The sequence below is a fragment of the Crocodylus porosus genome, unplaced genomic scaffold (assembly GCF_001723895.1).
Source record: "Crocodylus porosus isolate Cpor-Errol unplaced genomic scaffold, CroPor_comp1, whole genome shotgun sequence".
NCBI classification, from domain to species: domain Eukaryota; kingdom Metazoa; phylum Chordata; order Crocodylia; family Crocodylidae; genus Crocodylus; species Crocodylus porosus.
In genome coordinates, this window is record NW_017728947.1 from 49,531,699 (window position 1) to 49,552,679 (window position 20,981).

Genomic DNA, 20,981 nt, shown 5'->3' on the forward strand with positions numbered 1-20,981 from the left:
AGAGTTTCAGCATAAGAAGTTCCTGGGAAAACGTTTAAAAATCAACCAGTCCTAGTACTAATTTTGAAGATAATACTTCATCTGGCAAGGAGGGAAGCCAAAGTGCTGATAAGGTAGCTCCAGGTTCCACTCCTTTGTTTTTTTTGCCTTTGGTGTTCCTGCTAGGAAGGCTGCTAAAGAGAAACAGTAGACCTGGTAGAACTCAATTTCTCAATGCCAAGCAAAGGTAACCTCCCCCAAAGAGCCCACAGATCCCATACATGTACTAGTGCAAGTAAAGTCTGCTCCTTCTTGCCCATTCCTCAGCACCATATAAGTCTTTCTGGACTCCTGCCAGTATTGATATTAGGCAGCAACATTTTTGCTGTTTGTACACTATTTCCATGGGTTAACTGAACAACTGACCAGTTATAGACATACCTGGACCTTTGTATATTAGTAAAATTGTGTGTATCCATTTGTATGTAAAACTCCACCTACTTTCACAAATGACCCTTAATTCACCTATATCAAGATCAATTTCTTCTTTGTTGCTGTAATTAACAAAGTGGTTTAATGCAGTTGAGGAAACATTCCTTTGAACATCTTTCCATAAGATAGTATTAAATATTCCAATATAAATATTACAAGCATTTTAATTTGTTAAATTTTTCTTCTATGTAATCTAACTTGTTTCACTTGCAACATACGCCATCATCTGCCATGTCAGCTTTACATCTGTTACTGATTACCCTAATCAGTCCTAGCCTTTTTTAGTAAATGCCTCTCTCTCTTTCTCTCTCCTTCCTTTAATTTTCTCAGGTCCATTGACCCTTGCCCAACCTGTAGATATTTTTTTCAGTTTTTGTTTTTTTGTTGTTGAACTGTTCGCTGCTTTTCAATTTGACACTATGCATGTAAACAGACCAAAATAAAGCACACACTGGAAACTGGAGCTTAACCTCTACTATGCATCATGGGACATTGCCTTTGAAACACCTAATAAAAGCCTATTCTGATATTTGGGGTTTCTTTTAAATCCAGTACATGAGTGCTGACTGAATGTATTAACTATTAATGCTATCTTTGGAACTGCTGCATAGTTTATGATCACTGCCTATCCGAAGAACTACTACAGAGGTTTATTCACTGTAAGTTACATATTAGATTAATTATCCAGTATATCAACATACTCTGTTTTACACACTGTGCAAATATTTACACAGCCCTTTCCAGCTTTGAGCAGATTCCAAGTCATTAACGATACCAACTAGAATAAAGCCATGAACAAATTCCATTCAACATTCCCTAAGCCTGTAAAAATAATAGAAAAGAATTTTTAGCTAGTTATGGTACTCAGCTAGTACATTAGACCCAGATTTCTTTAACTTTACTGCAATGATGATATTAAGATATAAATTACTTAAAATGTATCTAGTCTGCTATGAAATTATTTCCCACTCACAAAAATAGCTGGAAGCAGACAGGCCTGCAAAGATTCCTGCTCTCCAGATCCCATGACAGCTAAGCACACAAGAGATTGCTTGTGTTCCCCCCCACCCATCTGCCTCCAACCATGGAGCATAGAGGGAACAAAGTGCTGTAAGAGGCCAGAGGACCATCCAACCCCCCTGCCACACTTTGTAGAACAGGTAGGCACATGTAACAGGAAGCATTTCAAAGTAGTTGCTGTTTCTTCCAGGAATATTTTTGAAGCACTTCATAGGCCATGTACTTCTATCCACTTCACATCTGAAACACTTCAAATGTTGTATCTGTCCAGGCCCTAAGACTGCAATTATTTTATAAGAGAAAGCCACACATGACGTAGGGAGCTAATATGCTAGTGAGAAGATATTTTTACTCTGAATAAGCCATTTGATATGTTCCTCTTTCCCCACTCCCACCTTTTTTTTCTCTCTTTTTTTCCTTTGCAGGTGATTCGAGTCAGCAGATGCAAATCAAGGGGCTGTTTCCAAATCAGAACTGCAGTTCACACACAGGCCCAATCTCTTCTTTAGGCAACGGGATCAAAAAAGGAAACGGTAAGTAACCAGATTTTGCTAACTATTCACTTTACTTTTGTAATGAGGTGAGACAGGGAGGAATTTTCTACCTGTTCTTGTACTGGTTTCTTTCTTCTCTATGGCAGTAGGTTCAGTGCGATTTGGACACTTCAGGATTGCTTCCCACTGAGTCCCTTTTCCTCTATAGCCAAGGGAGTAAGGCTGGCATGCTTGATGACAGCTTTGTCTGCTTATGGCTTTGCAGAACATAATGATACCTTTATGACTAGTGGTAGAAAGTCTGCCTTATGTTTCCTGCTGGAATTTTAAATTGCATCAGGTGGTGGCAGGCAACAGACTGGAGTTTTGGCTTCAGTGGCTGGGTTTGAGAAGGACCTATGACAACAGTGTTGCTGTGGATCTAAAAACTCTTCTCTGGATTGACAGTGGTCCTTTTAAATTTCTTTGCTATAACCTGAGACTCTCCAGCAGTTAAAGTCTCTTTCTTTCTGGTTCAGTCGCACCTTACTCCATGCACTAAACATCTCACATGCAATAAAATTTCTCCCCTGCCTAATGACTAGAAGGGGAGAATTTTCTCTCTACTTCACCATTCACAAAGCAGCTGCATTTGCAAGAGTGGAGAGTGCCTTCTCTGTCAGAAGGCTCTGCTGTACCTTGAACTCTTGGCATGGCCTGAACTGTTGTGCTCAAATTGCAAGTGTCACAACATTCAAGCTGAGAATCTTGTTATGGTCCAGATCCATGAATAATTAGTAATTAGGCTGCAACTTAATTCAGAGTTTATAAAGGTGTAAGTGAAAAGATGAAAGGACTTCTTGGAAGAATGGAAGGTTAGGTAGAGAGGGATGCCTTCCTACAACCACTAGTCGGGTCTAGTCCCCTCTCCAATTCACTCTGCGTCACAGAAAACTTTTTCCATACCAGACTACAAGTATTGCTACCTGTTTCTTTGCTTGTTTTAATTTTCACTTTCTGTTTGGGTATTTATTTATGGTGCACTATAGAAACAGTAGCTTATTTATATTATCATTTATCACTGTTCTTCTTGACAGTTTGGCTACAAAGCAGATGTACTGAAAGCTTGATAATCCTTTCAGAAGTAAGGAAATTCCCTAACCTAGCTTTATGTGATAAATTTACTCCTTGCTTACTGGTACAGCACATAGCTCTAGTGCTCCAGAGTCTGCACTGGCTTGTCATAGTTTTCCAGACAAAATTCAAGGAGCTGATTTTGACCTATAAGGCCTTAAATGATCTGGGCCCTATGTACCTAAAGGATCACTGTCTTCCTTATTCCCCATTGCAATCCTTCAGGTCAGCCAAAACCAGCCTGTCAGTACTGTCAATGTGCCCTGTCTCCTTGGCAAAAAAACATAAGAGGTGATTCTCAGCAGTTGTTCCTCAGCTCAAGAACTTCCTTTTCCTTGAGGCCCACCACAGCCAGACCTGAATATCTTTCAGAAAGTCTGTAAGACATTTCTGTTTGGGCAGACATTCAGCAGACAAAGCCAGTCTGGGATACTGTTCAGGGGGTTCTACTTTGTGCTACTTCTACTTGCTTTCTAAGTTTGTCTGTACTCCTGTTCACTTTCCTGTTTTATCACTCATTTTGTTCTTAAACTGTTCTTAGGAAAGGTGGCATATAAATAATCATTCATATATATGATTCTTTTGTTTTTGGAGAGCTACAAACTACAAGGCTGCTAGAAGGAGCTGAAGCCAGGTATGACCAGAAACCACTAGCATGACAAGCTGCTTAATTTCCCATGGGAAATTATTTCCCATTCATAAAAATAACTGGAAGCAGACTGGCCTGCAAAGATTCCTGCTCTCCAGATCCCATGACAGCTAAGCACCCTCATATACATATTGAACAGGAGGAGCAACAAGATGGACCTCTGCAGGACCCCACAGAAAAGCCCCTGAAGGGATGCTGAGTACTAATCCATCATCACCCTCTAGGTTCTCCCTGCTAGGAAAGGGAGGGACAAATTCAAAGTGGTCTTGCAAATAACCAGCAGGACATATAAACACTTCATCAGCATCTCATGGTAAACTGTATCAAAAGCCATTGAAAGATATAGTAAGATCAGCAGGGTACAATTTCCCCTGTCAATCTCCAGGTGAAGATCATTAACCAAGGCCACAAGCACAATCTCTATCCTATCCCCAGGATGAAAGCCTGACTGAGAAGGGTCCAGGAATCAGATGACATCCAGATACACCTGGATCTGTCAGGTGACCACCTATTCAATGACCTTCTCCAAAAAGAGAGGTTGGAGATAAGGTAAAAACCAGCTGAGGAGTCAGTATTAAGTGATGGTTTCTTGAATAGGGGCTGAATAGTCACAAGCTTAAGGATGTCCAGTACCCTGCCTTCCCAGAGGGAGGCATTTGTCAACCCCCATCAGCAGTGGCCCCAATCTGTCCCATCTGACTTTTACCAGCTAAAGGCTGTTTCTGCTTCAGAGAAAAAAAAAAAGAACTTACTAACAATGCACCTAGGGCTATAATACATGTATATTATATACACCAGCTAACTGTAAACACTATTGGGGGCGGGAAAAAAAGAAGGCAAGCAATCCTACCCTGCAGTAAGGTCTGATCAAGTACCTAAGTGTTCTCTCTCTTTTAAATTTATCATTTAAATCTTTTCCAAATTTTACTGAAAGCAAGCAATAGAAGTGTTATTTTATGTTAGGAACAGTATTAGAATTAGTGTCCCAATCATAAAGTACTTTTAAAAATTACAGTGACATGGTTACTAGAAACAGTCTCTCCACCTATCCTCACTCACCATGTTTCTGGGGAAAATGAAGCAGCTGGAAATAACTAAAATTATGTACAATACCACTATATTGCAAATGTAAATCCTTGTATTTCTCACAAGAACTATTAAAGAACACTATTTTCAAGCACACCTGTGCATCAAGGACAGCATGTACTTCATAATAGTACCACACTGCTTGACAATTGAATCCCCATTCCTCCACAGCACCACCCACGCAGAGTTCATGGGAACAGCTTGATCAGCATTCCCAGCTCCTCTGCCTGGAATGTACATTCTCTCAGAGGCAGGAGAGCAACTGCAATAAAGTCCTACAAGGCAGCCAGTCTCTGGCATCCTCCAGCTTGCAAAGTCACTACAGCTCATCTACCTGTCTGTGATGTTCTTTAAAAGTTTGGCACAAAAACCAAAAAAAACATTAGCTAATGAAGCTCAAACCACCATCTAACTGGGAGTTGCTGGCAAGCATCAAAATAAAACAACAAAAAACTCCACAGTGCAGTCCATGAGGTCAGCAGAGAGCATACAATAAGAAGAATGAGAAATAGCAAAATCTAGGAGAGTGAAAATGGTTTTATACAGACTGGGATACTTTTCTTATTAACATTTTGAGTGCTGGCAAAGCTTCTGGGAGACAGGAGATGCGTTTCACATCTACACATCTGAAAAGTGCATGAAGTAAGACATACTTGGAAGGCAAAGAAATGAGATTAACAACACAGCTGCAGGGTGGAAGTAGGCAACTTTAAAAAATTTAACCACTTAACTTGACCATGCTATGGGGAACAAAAACACTTAGCACTTACAGAAGGCTATTTGCCCAAAACCACACTGTCACTGTTGGAGTTAGAACTCTATCACCATCAGTCACTAGACTTTGTTGCCTCACAGATCTTTGTATAGCTTAACCTTAAAATAACTTTTCTACTCAGACATGGCAACTGGGACATTTGTAGCTCAGTTTTGCCAAGCAGCATGGAATGAAGGATATTATTCAGTTTCATGATGGCTATTCAGAAACTTTGGGAAGCACAAGCTACAGACAAGAAGGACAGGCACTGAAAAATAGAGAAGATAACATTTTTTTTGCCTGGGGAGGAGCAAAAATAGGCATTGGCCACCTTGTATAAGCCAGAAAGTTCTGAGGTTGAGTAGGAAAACAGAAATATTTTCTTTTTTTACTAATTTTTTTTTTTTGGCTCGAGGAGAAATGGGGCTGATCAGGCTTGAAATCCTTCATCAGAAGCCTAAGAATTCAAAACCATTTTCCTTCCCATAAGCTTGCGGATCCTTCCCCTCAGCTTCTGCATCTTCCTCCAACCCTAACAGCCTTCCAACTCCTCTGCTCCAAACTAGAGCGGATGTAGTCAGAATTGTACAGGAGAGGGATTCAGATCTGTTGTGGGGAGGGGAAGAGAATAATGCATAAATGTGCTTTTCCTTCTGGGGAAAAGTAAAGGATTTGGTCCACTGTCTGTGATAAAAAGGGTTACAAATCTTTCCCTGCTTTAAATACTTTAGATCTAGAGAGTCTCTTAAAATAGATGATAGGGTGTAGAATCTGTGTTAAAGTGAACTGTATTGGATGGTTACTAGGGCATAACTGCTACAAACTGTATTTTGAATTTTTCTCCTGACTAGCCTTTTGTACCCATCAAAAGGAGATGATCATGTCTAAAGTATTTCTAATACACCCCTGAAATGGGAAGTTGTGGTGCTCTGGAAAACACAGATTTTTTTGGTTGCTAGGTATCAAAGAGAATACTGGTTAAAGTTTCTTCTACTAAACCCTACCCAACATGTACAAGCACAAGGTGGATAGAGAGGATTTTGAAGGATTTGATGGGCTATTAAAAATATATATATATCATCCCATCACAATGCTATGAAATTAGTCTTCTCTTCTTCCCATTACTGAAAGATCATACATCAAGAAGGGGGGAAGCCATAAATGGAATCTTGATGGTAGTATGCATATAGTCACAGAATTATAGAAATTAGGGTTAGAAGAGACCTCAGGAGGTCATCTAATCTAACCCCCTGCTCAAAGCAGGTCTATTACCAACTCTACCATCCCAGCCAAAGTTTTGTCTACCCGGGTCTTAAAAAGTTTGTGCCACCTGAGTGAGAAAAGGTACTTAGAAATGTTGCAGAGTTCAACCCTGCACTTCCCAGAAGCAGCCTTCACAGTTTATCCATTTCAAGAATGTGAAGTATGAGGAAAAAAACAGACCAATAATGATATCCAAGTGATATAGTATTAGAGTATTAACTTGGGTCCCAGGCTGGATTCTTGGACCAGAGATTTTCCAACTTACCTGCCTAAATGCTCTTCACCTCAAAAGTTTCATGCCAAAACACTAAAATGCTTTTTCTGCAGCTGGCATTCATAGTACCCCTAAACAGATCATTCTAGTGAAACTCAACTGACATGGGAGCTCAGCAAGGGATTTGTGTTTTGGGCAGTGCCATAGGCCTCTGCTCAGCTGTGCGTATCTGACTCAGTGTGGCTATTGTTGTAAACAATGGACATACAGTAATGAGGACAAGAGATTACAAAGAAGGGAAGGCTAACATTGACCCTTTTTGATAAGCAGAGTGTGTAAAATTATTGCTGAGGTTGAACACTCACTGCAGATAGGAACGTTAAGCACTTCCTTGTGGATATCTTATCCTATCCCGCAAGTAGAATAGCACATTGAGGCCATAGGTACAAAGGAAGATGAGAAAAGCCTTGTCAGATGGCAATTTAAGCATCAATTTGCCTACTTTCTCCCATTTAAATAATTTGAAAATACCAAGGAGGGGGAGAAAAAGGATGCTATGAAATTTAGTCAGGAAATATGAGTGAAAAGCATGGGGTGGTGGGGAGAAGCTAAGAGAATTACCAGTGAGCGATTCTCCCTTTTGCAAGTTTGCCCCTGGCTTCAGTGAGAGACACATGGGCGAAAGGCCATCACACCCCTGTTGAGCCCAGGGACCCCTAGGACCCCCCAGCGGGACCCTGACCCGGACCCCCAGTACAGCCGGAGGTAAGTGGGGCCCATGGCAGGGCAGGAAGGGACCTCAACCCAGTCAGCTGCAGGGCAGCTGAGTGGAGCCAAGGAGGGACACGCCCCCACCCCTCTGCCCCTACTTGGCCCAGTCCCCAGGGAGCCAGGCACCTGGTCCCACCCAGCATGCGCAACTGAGCCATCCCCCTCTGGCACTTCGGAGGTCTCCACCCGGACAGAACCCATGGGTCCAGGCTCCACGTACACGGAGCCTCTGGCTCTTGGCTACGGGGGCTGCCTGGCATGGCCACCTCCCATTGTGAGGTTTACCCCACTTTGGAGTCTCTGGGGTGCCAGATAGAGGAGCTCCAGGCCACAGTCCAGAGACTGCATGCCATCAGGGATAGCAAGCAGGAGATAGACTCCTACTGCCAGGCCCTTCACCCCCTGGAGGCTGAGGGTAGACTAAGGTCACCTTCCAGGACAAGGGAGGACTCAAGGATCTCCCATACTGTTCAGCCAGGGGGTTGGACCAAGGCGGTCAACAGTCTCCAAGCCTGCTGCACCAGGGTCCCCTCCCCTCTGAAGCTTTGCAACAGGTGTGAACCTCTTGGAGCCCCAGTAGAGCCTGCAGAGCTGCCAGCTCCTGCAGACAATGGAGGCTTACTCACAGCTACCATCCCTGTTCTCTCTAAGGCCACACGCAGAGTGGTCATTGTGGGAGACTCCCTCCTGAGGGGGACCAAGGGTGCAATCTGCCTCCCTGACCCCTTAGTCTAGGAGGTCTGCTGCTTCCCAGGAGTCCATATCTGGGACGTAGCCAAAGGATCCCAAAGCTCATTTGGGCCACCAACGACCACCCTATATCCCTTATCCATGTGGGCATGAATGACATGGCTTGGAGCAATCCCAGCCAGGTCATGAGAGGTTACAGGGCTTTGGGAGCGGGGCTTAGGGGGCACAGGTGGTGTTCTCCTCAATCCTCCCAAGGGCTATGGGCTAAGGAGGGAGAGGAGGACTGAGATAGTTAAACAAAGACTGCGGCGCTGGTGTCATCGTGAAGGCTTCAATTTCCATGATCACAGTCTACTCTTTCGTAAGTGGCAGTGGTCTGCTGGGAAGAGACGGCCTCCACCTCACTGCACTGGGGAGGAGGCTCTTCTCAGCCAGACTGGCTGACCTGCTCAACTGGGCTTTAAACTAAGCCTGCTGGGGGATGGGGGGACTACTGCCACAGCAAGCCCACTGGGCAGCTTTTGCAAATCCAGCAGGCTAAGGTACTCAAGGGCACCCACCCCTACCCCAGCCCCAGAACTATGTGTAGGGAAGACTAGGGCCTCCAATGGGACATTTACATGCCTGTACACCAATGCCACGAGCTTGGGGAACAAACAGGAGGAACCAGTCCTCCTGCTAAATAAGAATGACTACGATCTCATAAGGATATTGGAGACCTGGTGGGACTCCGCCTATGACTGGACCACAAGTATAAATGGCTTTACCTTGTACAGGAGAGATCATGTAGACAAAGTGGTAGGAGTCTATTACAGACCTCCTAATCGGGATCAAGAGCTCAACCAAGAATTCGCCAAAGAACTGGCTGAGGCTGAAGTCTCCTGGTGCATGGTTGTCACAGGAGACTTCCACTACCCAGACATCTTGTGGGAAGAGCACTCGACCAAATCTGAATGGTTGCAAAGCTTCCTCACGTGTGTGGATGAGCTCTGACTCAAGAAGTCTATGGACTGACAAGAGGCAAAGCGCTGCTTGACATGGTACTGACAACAGGGGATGATCTAATCAGCGACCTAATGACTGAAGGGAAGCTGCGAGACAGTGACCATGAGCTGATCACCTTCAGCATTCACTCTAAGCTGGCAAGTCAGTCAGCAATGCAGAAGTCCTCGACTTCAGGAAAGCTGACTGTGATGAGCTCAGGAGGCTTGTTGGTGAGGCCCTACAGGACCACACCCCAAAAGGGAGGGGAGTTCAGGACAGGTGGCTGCTCCTCAAGGGCACAAGCAATGTCTATCCCATCTCAGAGGAAAGGTGGCAAAAGGGCACAACAGTCCCCTTGACTCCGCATGGAACTTGTGGATCTTGAATCTCAAAAGAAAGACCTATAAAAGGATGGAAGACAGGATCCACCTCAAAGGAAGAGTATTCTGCACTGGTCTGGACCTGTGGGGAGCAAACCAGGAAAGCCAAGGCTGCGACTGAACTCTAACTGGCTACACATATCAAAGACAATAAAAAGTCCTTTTTTAGATATGTGGAGAGCTGGAGGAAAAGTAAGGGTAACATTGGACCCCTGCTAAACCATATGGGTCAACTGACAACCAACACCCAGGAAAAAGCCAGCCTGCTTAATGGGTATTTTGAATTGGTTTTTCACCAGCCCCAAGGGATGGCCCTGCTCAACACAGTATGGGACAGCCAGGGTGAGAGAGAATTGTTACCCTTCATCAATGTAGCCCATGTGAAGAAACATCTTGAGAGGCTGGACATCTTCAAGTCACCTGGCTCAGACAGTTTATACCCCACGGTACTTAAGGAACTGGCAAGCATCATAGCTCAACCACTCGTACAGATCTTCGAGAATTCATGGCACTCAGGTGAAGTGCCCGAAGACTGGAAGAAGGCCAACATGGTGCCTATCTTCAAGAAAGGGAGGAAAGTAGATCCAGGAAACTACAGGCCTATCAGCCTGACCTCTGCCCCAAGGAAGATCTTGGAAAAAATTATCAAAGAGACCATTCTTGACAAACTGGCTGATGGCAACATCCTGAGGGATAGCTAGCATGGTTTTGTTGCCGGTAGGTCTTGCCTGACCAGTTTCATCTCCTTCTATGACCAGGTGATCTATCAACTGGATACAGGAGAAGAGATTGACGTCATATATCTTGATTTTAAAAAAGCCTTTGATCTGGTGTCCCATGATCATCTCATGGAAAAACTGGTGAACTGCGGCCTGGGCTGTATCACAGTCCAATGGCTGGGGAATTGACTCTGAGGTCAGACCCAGAGAATGGTAGTCAACAGAAGTAATTCGTTGTGGTGCGTCATGACCAGTGGGGTCCCCCAAGGCTCCGTCTTTATTAAGGACGTGGACATTGGCATCAGAAGTGGACTGGCCAAGTTCTCTGATGACACCAAACTCTGGAGTAAAGAGTCCACACCTGAGGACAGGATGGTGATCCAGGCTGACCTAGACAGGCTCAGAAAATGGATGAACAAAAACCTGATGGCATTCAACACTGAAAAATGCAAGGTACTCCACCCTGGGGGAAAAAACCTGCAGCACGCTTATAGGCTTGCCAGTGCTACGCTTGCTAGCACCACAGCCAAATGGGACTTGGGAGTCATGATTGGCCACAAGATGAATATGAGCCACCAATGCAATGTCGCAACTGGTAAAGTGAGCAACACTCTGGCTTGCATCCACAGACGCTTCTCAAGCAAATCCCAGGATGTCAGCCTCCTGCTGTACTTGGCTTTGGTGTGGCAACAGCTGGAGTACTGCATCCAATTCTGGGCTCTACAATTTAAAAAGGATGTGGAGAAGTTTGAGAGAATTGAGAGGAAAGACATGCACATGAGCAGAGGGCAGGAGAACAGGCTTTATTATGAGAAGCTGAGATCCATGGAACTCTTCAGCCTGGAAAAGCACAGGCTCAGGGGGGACCTGGTGGCTGCCTATAAGTATATAAGGGGTGAGCATCAGGATCTGGGGGAATGCCTGTTCACCAGAGTGCCCCAAGGGATAACAAGGTCAAAGTCACAAACTCCTCCAAGACAGTTTCAGGCTGGACATAAGGAAAAACTTCTTTACTGTCCAAGCCCCCAAAGCCTGGAATACACTGCCTCCAGAGATGGTGCAGGCACCTACTCTGGACTCCTTTAAGAGGCATTTGGACATTTATCTTGCTGGGATCCTTTGACCCCAGCTGACTTCTGTGATCTTCTGAGGTTCCTTCCAGCCCTAATGTCTATTAAACCCATGAAATAAGTTTCCCTTCATGCAAACAATTGAAACATTCGGTGCAGGTAGACAATATGCTTGGTGACACTTCTGACAGTGAAATTCAAGGGAAATTCTGGCCATTTGAATATTTTAGCATTATGCAGGTTTCCAATACAAATGGCTCAGCAACAGTCAAACTAGGGATACACTGATAGATATTTTGGAGGCCAATACAGAGAGCCAATTTTTAAGGAAGCATATTGGTCAATCTGATTTCTGATATAGCAGAGTCCAGCTAGTAAGTCTGTTGTGGTGAAAGGGGAGGGGGAGGGAAGGGGCATAGGAGGCAGATCAATGCCTACCCATGGTAAGGGAGGAAGCAGAGCTGGGGCTGAGGTAGGCACTGCCCTGCCGGTGGGGCAGGCACAGTATGGATCCACAGCTCTTCTAAAGGGCGGGGGGGGCACAGATCCCACCGCTGTGTGCCAACTGTCTGATGGCTCCTGCCTCTGCTCCCACCACTCATCCAGGAGCACATGTGCCCCTGGATCTGCACGGGGCAGAGCCGGGTGGAGGTGGCACTGGAAGGGGCTGCGGAGGGGCTATGGTAAAATCTGGGGTGGTTAGAGCCCCCCAGTAGCCCCTCTCCCAGAGCCACCGCCACCTGCTCCAAGCACTGCACAGGCCCTGGACCCAGCCTGCAGCTGCAGCCCACCTAGCCTGTACAGATCCAGGGGCACACCCCCCCACCTCACCATGTCCTCCCAGACGAGCAGCGGGAGCAGTGGTGGGTATCACCAGATGTGCCACAGATGAGCAGCGTGCAGTGACAGGAGCCAATCCTCTCCCAGATGAGCCATGGTTCCATCCCATGTCTGCCCCATCCCAGCTGGGAAGTGCCTACTCCAGCTCCACTCCCTCTCTCACCACAGGGGGTGTTGATCTGCCCCATTACACCCTTCCCTCCCCCCTCCCTTCCACCACACCAGATGTACCAGCTGCATGCAGCTCTTCAAGCTTCTGGGCTGTGCTCCTTGCTGCCTGCATGCTATAACTACATGCACACATGAGCATTTATTGGCCAAATTATCAGCTACTTCAGGCCAATTTCTGATACAGTCAATTTTCTTTATATCAGTGCTGATCTCATATCAGACTAATGTAACGGTGCACCTCTAAGTCAGACCCAGTAATGCTGCAACATGGTTTCAATAATCTTATGCCATAAATGACCAAGCTGACCAAACAATCAGGCATGCAAACAATGCCTAGCTCAAGAACATCAGTTTTACAGGCTACTTCATTTTTATTGCAGCCTTCAGAACATAAGTTTACTGCACTTCCAAACCATTCTGGTAAAGTAAGAAAACTTGCATGCCTTTTTAATATCCAGAAAGTACAATGACTCACAGTGCAATGGAAAGCAAATAAAATGATTATATGCAGAAAATTCAAAGCACTCAAGATAGATTTCAGCAGGGAACTGAAACATGACCTGATTAGAAATAGCCATCTATTTAAAATTTATTGGAAAGTTAAGAGAGTAGGTCCCTGAGAAAACTGACCTGGAAGAAGAGGCGTTGTTTGGAGGTTCCAGGATGCATGCTGAGGAAACAGAGTACAGCTACAAGGAATGAAGTAGAATCACTTCTGCCTTCTTTGTCTTTGGAAATCCTTGGAGTTAAGTGGGACAAGGGGAGCACTTTGTGTTTTCCCTCAATGCCAAGGGTATGTGCTCTGGGCTTAGAACTACAACTAGGATGAAAAAACTGTACTACAAGTTTGCATTGGAGTAAGTGAAGAGATGGTTTTCTCCAGCAACAAGTCAGATGGAACAAGAGAGGACTGAGAAACCACATAGAAAGCTGAAGCTGCTAAACACTGAGCTAGTCTATTACAGTATTTTCTATGGTTTGCAAGGAAGTTTCTTAACATCCAACACAAGAGAACACCGTACAATAAAGGGCACCTCCCTTTCAGATTACATAAAACATAGGCAAGCTGAGATGACTCTTCTGAAAGTGGTTCCAGAACTGGAAAACTGGCCAGATGACCTAGAACTTTTAAGAAACTGTTAAGAACAGAAATAACTTTATTAGTGATGAACTAGCCAATTGCCTGTCAAGAATGACAGGTGGGAGGGTGTGGGTGGGGACAGAGGCCTGTGGCCAGCTCCACCCCCCCCCTTTGGGGCCAGGCCCACTCCCCCTTTCCCCCACTCCACTGCAGGGCTGGGCCTGGCCCCACACCCTCCCTGCCACTGTTATAAGCCTGGGCTCACTACTCCCTGCACCTCCCCACCATTGTTTTGGGGCTGGGCCCACCAGACATCAAGAGGGAGCAGCATGGGAGAGGGAGGGAGTGAGGTCAGTAGTGCTGGCAATGGCCCCCCTCTTCTGTCTGCTCCAGTGCTGCTGCCTCCAGGAAGCAGGGCAGGGGGAGCGAGGCCAGTTGTGCTCCATCCCCTGTGCCCCTACCATCATGGCAGCACTCCGTCATGCTGCCACCTCCTGTCTAAATGCTGTATTCACACTCTGATTGGTTGTTTTTGTCAGCCAATCAAAGTGCGAATAAAGCATTATGGGCAGACAGGCAGACAAATAAAGGCTTTTATAATATCAGAATGTTAAAATGGAGTTACAAAGTTGAAGGGGAGAAGGAGATATAGAGACACAGACAAGGGAGCCAAGACCCAAACAAGCATGGAGGCTGCTCCAACACAGTGGAATTCTAACGCATCAGAGCAGACTTGATTAACCAAGTCGGCTGGTGCACAGCAGCTGTCATGTTCCAGCAGCCTCCTGTGTCTTGTGCATCAGGCTAGGGACAGACATTAAAAAAGCCTGAGCCTGAATTGATTTAATTTTTGCAGGTTAGTCTAACCTGACTAGGCTGAATCAGTTTGTAATGAGACAGACATCCTCTCTGGACTGAGAAATGCAGGCACATGCCTGCAGTGTCTCAGGCCAGAAGCCAGGGGGCACTAAAGTAGCCCTCCCTTCCCTTCTACAGAACTGAGCTGAGGAGGAGCATGGCCAGGCCGTGGCAGGCAGCTCCAATTAGGAAGGGGTCATCCACCCCCTCCTTACTCCTGACCAGCCCACAGCACTTAACAACTCCTCCTCAGCAGGGAGTTGATAACACATCATCAAGAAAACAAAAGCCTCTCTCATTAGTTCAAGCTCTTCTTAAACAACTTTTTCCAAGGAGGGAACAGAGGGACATTATCAACTGACCTGTTGATTAGCTCCAAAAAGCCCTAAGCAGACACTGTCCTGTCTGCCTTACACAGACACCTCTCAGCATTAGCTAGCATACCACATGCTGGCTATGGTCAGTGCTGTGGGAGAGGGGAGGGGGAAAATCATTGCTTGAGCAGGGAGTGGGAAGTAGGCGGGCAGGGCCCAGGTAAGCCAGGAAGCTCCTGCTGTGCCTGCCATCTCTGCCGGAGCTCCAGCCAGGGAGCAGAGGGGAGGGACCAGCCCACTCCTCTGGAGCAGAGAGCACCACCCAGAGCTGAAAGGCAACTGGAATACTGGGGGACTCTGGTTTAAGTTAAACCAGGAAGGAGTCTGGGACAGACATTACGTAAACCAGTTTGACTCAAATCAGTTAAGCTGATACTACATTCAGTCAGGTTTATCTCAATGTTGCAATGCACTGAAGTGCCTGCTCCTAGAGAAGGACAGGCATTGGTTGCTAGGGCAACCACAAGGGTCAGCTGACCAGAAGGGGGCAGGGCCTGGCCTATATAAACAGCCCAGGCTGAGGCTGTAGGCAGTTCCCCTCTGGCAGTTGAGGGGGATGGAGCTCTGCAGGAGCAGGCCGAGTTGAGGAGCCTGATGGCCTGAGCAGCTTCTGGGTGAGGATACCAGGCAGAGGAGCCCCTGGCAGGGATGGAAATGATGATTAGCCAGAGGGCTTAGGGTTTACGTTTTAGCCAGGAGGCTTGAGTTTGAGTTGGGGCCGACTGGCTGATGGTTTTGTTTGTTGTTATACCAGAGGACTGGGTGAGGCTGTAGGGGTTGCAGGAGGCCTCATGGGAGCTCCCCAGTAGCGTGGGGGTTCCTGATTTTGGAGAGGGCGCTGCGTTTTGGTGTGTCCCGACCCCGGCCCCAGTGTGGGCTGTATCGGGAGGAGCCCAGTGTGGGTGCAGGCGAGAAGCCCCAGTGGGGTGCAAGACCCGGAAAGGGGGTCTGGAGACCAGGCACGGCTACGGCCACCTGAGCCTCGATTGTGGGGACTCACGCGAGCAAGGCCCCCAGTGCAGGCGGGGAATCGCGCAAGCAAGACCCCCAGTGCAGGCGTGAGCACGAGAACAGAAGCCCCCAGAGGGGGCGCACAAGAATAGAAGCCCCAGGGAGGGCACACACAGGCCCCAGCGCGGGCAGGAATCGCGTGAGCAAAGCCCCAGGGAGGGCGAGCGTACTGAGAGAAGCCCCAGGGAGGGCGAGGGCGCGGAGAAGGGCCCCGGTGGGGGCTGCCAGGAGAAGACTAGCCTGGAGGGCGTCCGCAAGGGCGCAGGCTATAGTAACTGACTCAACAACATCCGGTACATCTGAGAGGCTTGGGGTGTGGTATAAGGGGTGGTAGGAGCCACGCATAGCCCATAAGGCTGGGTGCACCAAAATCCATCTATACAGAACAGGGGCCATGATAAATAAGAGCACCATGTCCAAGGGGACAAATAAAGGCAGCCTCCCTTATAATACTTTGATCAAAGACGTGGCGGGGGAGAACGAGGGAGCTCGATTGCCAACTTGGCACAGTAGGGGGCGCCAGGAGAGATCACGGCCGCTCCTGGGTCCCCACCCTGTGACACTCAAACAGGTTTCAGCCATTTTCAAACTGGTTTATGTGCACTGAACATCTGTTTTGTTACAGGTTTAAACCAGTTTCTGATCACTTAAACCTGTTATGTGTAATGTCTGTCCCTAGCCTCAGTGTACCTGTGCTTAAAAATGGCAGCAGGGGCACTTGAACTAAAGCTCATTTGACAATCACCATGCATAATTTTGCTTCAGAAATATCTAAATGACCTTTTTGAACAATTTATTCTCTGTGATCCTGCATTTAGAAAGATTCTTCAAAGTATAAAAAGTGATTACCAGGCTTGGACCTAAACCAGGTTTGGGCTTATCCATGCATGCTACATGGATGCTCTATCATTAGAGGAGAAGACACCTTCAACACTCCCTTCACCCATACTATGCCATTGGTTTCAGTAGACCTGTATTTTCCACCACATGTGAATTTAGACCAAAAGGTTAAGCATTGCTACAGCCCGAATTTAACTGGACACCTTCTAAATTCCTCAAGTTGGAAAGAAAAAAACACAGTGTGAGCACTGAGTCAGCTAGCAGATACTCTTCTCCACTCAACCTCTTCAGCAATATTAAAAAAGGAAAAAAAGTCTGCCTTCATCATGGAGGCAAAAGCATTTTAATTATCAGGTGTGTGCGAGTCCAGAAAGCCATGAAGCTAGCCAACTGTCCTGTTCTATCAACCTGAAGGATGTGATTGATGTGACAGCACAGCAGTTCTTGGATTTTAAGCTGTACTGCATAGTAACACTAAAGAGCTAATGCATAAATGGGGGATGGAAGGCATCTAGAGCCATGATATATTTAGATTTGATCCCTTTCACCTAGCCAAGCTAAAAAGTAGTCCAACAACCAGTCTGGTACAAAATACATCTCAACTTAATATTCAACTTTCCAGAGGGAAAAAAAAAAAAGAAAGAGTCGCTCATGTGTGGTTCAGACTGAATCCCAGGCACCTCGTTGCTTTGGAACATCCTTCATGTTTAGGCTCAGATTAGCCTACTCTTCATAATCAGTTAAGTGCTTCATGGAAAATAATTACAATCCAGAAGCTCAAAACTCCCCCCAAACCATAATAATTCAAAAGCACAGATACTATAAAGATATTGTAAAGATACAGATAGGAATTGAGATAGCAAAAGCCAGGCAAAAGAACTGAATATGAAAGTGGAAACACATGAATGATATTTCATTAATCATCTCTCTTAGGAGATTTTATGAAGGTAATAGTTTTACAGGCTTATTACAATGGCATCTATATACATTATGACATAGCAGCTTCAGAAGGAACCGACTCAAGATTGAAGTATAAAGGTGAAGTCAAGATAAAATTGTTGCTTTTTGTTTTTTTTAAACATGCATTTCTACTGTATAGTCTCTCTAATTATCTGTAGTATAAGGTCACTGTATTTGGGTTCTTTCACCAAAGGCAGCCTCTATGGTAATTGTGGAATTGTAAAAGCCACTCAAAAACTTGGTTTTAAAAAGTCAAGGTTATATTTTAGTACAAACTATAAAACAGCAAAAGCAGTACACTTCATTCCATTAAGCAAAATGCCTATGAAGAGGCTTTGTAAAATTTCCACAGCGGACCAAACTACAACCAACAGACATATAAATTCCCCACTCTTTTCTCAAAGATATGCACTACAGAGGATACTGATGAATCCCAAAGCAGAGAGTAAGCAACAATCTGATAAGATTACCTCTCCACACTCCCATCTATTACCAAAGAAAAACAGTGGATTCTGGGAAGCAAAAAGCATCCCGATACAATGGAATGGATTTTTCCTCTCTCTTCTCCCTACCCGCTCAGTCTTTCACACAAGCACATAAATAACATGTTGGTTCAAGAGAATCAACAAGGGTACTCAGAATATAGGAAGAGAGAATAGCTGGAAGGGTCATTTGGCCCCTACCCCACAGCACTATTTCCATGTGTCCTTGTCTCTCACTGCTCCACTAAATGACAGTTGTCATTAGTTCATCATATACCAACCAGTTATCACACGGTGGCATCCAGAATAGTGTCATAAACCCATATTTTAAAATTAAAGTAACACTGTGCAAGGGGTGTTTTCTTAATAGCAATGAGATAATTGAAATATAACCCTCCCAGTTGTCTCTGTGATATCTATCTAGCTCTGTAAACTCTAGCTTTATACTGGTGACTGACAGCATTCCACAATCTCTCTATTACACCCCAATGAGATCTCAGATTAACAAAGCTAAAGCTGCCCTCACATCTCAGAAAATTAGGCCACTAGACACATTTAACATAGTGTTTCTCTTACAATTCTTTAAATGCTGGTAACTGAATTGCTCACTGACTGACTTCTGGAGTCCAGAAACAACAGGAAGCATGAGTTTCTAGTTGTTAACACAATAAACAGAAGCCTGGGCTACTGTGCTGCACCACATCAATAATATAAGGGAACAAGTGAGGCATGAGTCTCAGACGCTACTAGAAGTACTGGAATGTAGTGGGGGAGGGCACCTCCCCTCCTGTCTCCCATACCCCTGCACCAGCTCCTGCAGCAGGGAGAGCAGATAAGCAGTCTGTCCAATGCTGTGCTGTCACCACCCTTTTTTGCTGCTGAAAGCTGGTCTTTTTTGGCCATTTTACACGCATGCCATTGGTGAAAAAAGAAGGGAACATCTTCACCAGCAACAACAACAAACCTATGGTTGCTGCCCTTCACCATGCACTGCCATCACTCCATGTGCCGTAGTGGCCAGTTACTGGGCAGAAGTAACAACAGCCCCCAACAAACCTATACCCACTCCCCCATGCCACCCAACCCCTTGACAATATACAAGCGTAAGACTTTATTTTAAGATATTGTGCGCTACATAAACGCATGTAAATCAGGTCAAAACTATGTTTAAACTCAAATTAACGAATAGTGTAGATGTTTGATTTTTAGCCTATAGATTTGGTATTTTTCTGGTTCTAAGATAGCAAAACCCCTTGTTGAAAGGCATTTTTCCGGGGGCAAGGGGAGGGACTCCTGGTAGCAAAGGTCAGGGGTTAGAGGCAGAATTTCCAGTCACAAGATGGTGACCAGGTGCAAGGCACCTGTCAAGGAGTGGGGCTACCAATGCAGCCCTCAACAGCTTGCCAAAAATAAATAAGCAGCTCTATGCCTGAAATAATTGCCCACCACCTAAGGGGTACATGCGGGTGGGTGGTGATGAAGCGCTGCCACCCACAACCCCATACTGCCGCGTCCTAGGAGCAGGGCTGGGGCCAGGAGAGGGCAGTAGTGCCCCTCTGTGGGCTGCACAGGTGCCACCCAGCTGGGGGAAGTTCGCACATGGCAGCAGTAAGCAGTGGCTGCCATCATTCTATGTCCAGCTGCATAACATGCTCCCCTTCTCCCCTCCTCCCCCGCTCCATGTCCGGCTGCCTGGGGTTCACTTATTAAAAAAGGTTGAAAACCCTTGCTTTAATGAATTATTTTTTCCCCTTACCTTCTTTCTGCTTCTTCCATCTATTTCCTATCTCTGTCTGTTTGTCAAGAGTCTGGCCTAGAGACTTTAGATAGATTTAGTTTATCACTGCTTCATCATTATTAATTTGGCAATACTGAGAAACCCAGTCTGCTTTCCAAAAAACCTACCAGAGTGAATCAGTGCAACTTAGATAAATATTAAACTAAGGAATAAAGATGACTCCAGGAGTGAGAAGCCAAATCATGCTCTGTGCCCTTAGAACACAATCAAATAGAATGTAATCAAACAGAAATAGCTTCCTTATTCTGTGGATGCTTTTCTTGTTCTGAGAAGATGCACCTTCCACAAATATGGGAACTACCACCTAAAGTTGACTTCCTCATCCATGATAAATGTATCCAATTTCAGAGAGCTTGGCTGACAGGGAAACGACTATTAGAATGAAAGTTTCCTCTAATCTGTAGATTTTTCAGTTGTTTCCCATTTCATAGTTTCATAGTTGATAGGGTAAGAAGGGACCTGAGCAGATCATCGAGTCCGAACCCCTGCCATTGCAGGAAAGACTACTGGGATCAAATGACCCCTAGCCTCCTCTTAAAGACCCCCAGGATAGGAGCCAGCACCACTTTGCTTGGAAGTTGGTTCCAGATCCTAGCCGCCCTGACCGTGAAGTAGCGCCTCCTGATGTCTAGCCTGAATTTACCCTCTGCCAGCTTGTGACCTTTATTCCTAGTCACTCCCGGTAGTGCTTGGGGGAACAGGGACTCTCCCAATGCCTGCTGGTCCCCTCTGACTAGTTTGTAACAGCCCACTAGATCCCTGCCCCCCCCCCAGCCTTCTCTTGCGGAGGCTGAATAGGTTCAGGTCCTGTAGCCTGTCCTTGTAGGGCCTGCCCTGCTGCCCCCTGATCATGCGAGTGGCTCTCCTCTGGACCCTCTCCATGTTGTC

The 20,981-nt window shown here is 45.9% G+C and overlaps 1 protein-coding gene across 1 annotated transcript in view; it reads right to left on the bottom strand.

The window, feature by feature from the left end:
• Positions 1-20,981, bottom strand: part of MAP3K9 (mitogen-activated protein kinase kinase kinase 9) — a gene marked incomplete at its 5' end in the record, with an annotated part of 109,542 nt that overhangs the window by 73,622 nt on the left and 14,939 nt on the right. The window lies entirely within an intron of this gene.